The 1,886-nt window shown below is 45.8% G+C and overlaps 1 pseudogene; it reads right to left on the bottom strand.

Moving 5' to 3' along the window:
• Positions 1 to 1,306: 1,306 nt before the first annotated feature.
• Positions 1,307 to 1,424, bottom strand: LOC126261194 (5S ribosomal RNA; annotated as a pseudogene).
• Positions 1,425 to 1,886: the final 462 nt, after the last annotated feature.

Below are 1,886 nucleotides of genomic sequence, written 5' to 3'. Positions count from 1 at the left end.
TCCGAAAAGGGATACAAAAAGCTGTAGCAAGAAGTATAACAAAAATTATTTACTTGTAACTACTAACAGTAAGAATGAGACACTATATCCCTTACATAAAACTATTTCTAAAATAGAATATTTTATTTGCGTTGGATCAGACCGCGGGACGGTCCAGCGCAGAGCAGTGCTGTGCGGTCTCACTCGCTCCGCAGCTCTCTCTGTCTCTCTCTCGCTCCTATGGCTACACTAGTGACACACGGTCGCGGCCGGGGCGCTGAACTACACTGCCTTGCGCCCGCGGGGCGCGGGCGCGCCCGCCGGTTGCAATTCTTGGATGAGCCTGGTATAAAGAAATAGGTTAGTTCATGTGTCAAGGAAGTTTAGGTTAGCCTTAGCACTACCTATTGCTTTATTGTATTACTTGACGCAAGAATGCCTAATTAGGCTGGCGACCGATATTAATACCTAATGTTACAACTTGCTTTTGTCCTGGGAGAACTTCTGTTCCCTGACCCACTTTATTACTGTTAATTATACTCTGCTGGAGTTCTTCGGGAACGAATCCCAGTTTAATTTTTCTGTTTCCAGTAGGTTGTCTCATGGTCAACTTTCTCAAAAGTTCCACGCAGAGGTATAACGTTGGCATGAATTTTCGTTAAAGTTAAGAAGTGTTACCGTTACACTGACATACCCTGAAGTTACTCGAATCATTCGAAGCTAAATTTTGCATCCTAATATAGCGCAGGAATGGAAATCGTATAATCATTGGCCTGTGTACTTGTGAGTGCACACGTAGGACCATTATATTGTAAATCGTCGACTATGAATCAGTACACAGGATGGGTAAAATAAACCTGACCCAGAAAATACATGGCCTGACAAAAAGGTGAGGTAGCCTGAGGACATGGTCGGATGTTGTTGTGTCGTACGAAATTAGAGTCGCCTGCACAACGACGCGCTCTTTGGTTTGTACTGGAAGGAGCTTGAGTAAAAGTATAATACGTAAAACATATATATGTTCACTTTATTATAACAGAGATATAAAGATTTACTTAACTCTGTATAATCCATTAGCACAGAAATGTTCCCAATATTGAAGTATAACTTGATGTAGACAAGTTTACAAGACTCTTCACTTGCACCATAACTGACATTGAAATCCGTCTTCAGGCTACAAGTGGCCCATCGGGACCATCCGACCGCCGTGTCATCCTCAATGAGGACGCGGATAGGAGGGGCGTGTGGTCAGCACCCACCGGAGCCGCTACTATTCGATCGAGTAGCTTCGCAGTTGGTAACACGAGGCTGAGTGCACCCCGAAAAATGGCAACAGCGCATGGCGGCCCGGATGGTCACCCATCCAAGTGCCGGCCACGCCCGACAGCGCTTAACTTCGGTGATCTGACGGAAACCGGTGTATCCACTACAGCAAGGCCGTTGCCATAACTGCATAATTTTCACAATAATCTTCGGCATGAGAGATTCAACACACTCACGGCCTATCTAAAACGATGGTGTCGTCTTGATCGTCGGCTGAGAACTGAGGCGAGCGTTCCGCTTCTCAGCGTTAATTAAAACGTCGGTTGCGGCAGCGTAGTTGTGAAGCCCTAGAAGGCCTGACTACGCTGGCGTGCAGCAACTTTTCCCTCGTTTCCTTGCGAGCTGCAAACCTTGCTTGCCACTCTGAACTTTGGACGACCCACAGATATCAATGCAACTTCTTACATGTACACATCACTGGGCGGTGTGTGTGTTATGATTACAGAGTTGCAATTTTACGTGAGTGATAGAACGGCCACAAGAATTCATTAGTGTCGTACGTGTGTAGTGCTGTTACCAGGTCTGGTAGGGTATAGATGAGGTCTGAAAAGTGCAGATGTCGTGCAACCACTAAGAAAAATACA

Source organism: Schistocerca nitens, chromosome 5 (assembly GCF_023898315.1).
Source record: "Schistocerca nitens isolate TAMUIC-IGC-003100 chromosome 5, iqSchNite1.1, whole genome shotgun sequence".
Lineage (NCBI taxonomy): Eukaryota > Metazoa > Arthropoda > Insecta > Orthoptera > Acrididae > Schistocerca > Schistocerca nitens.
This window is presented reverse-complemented; position numbering and strand designations above follow the sequence as displayed.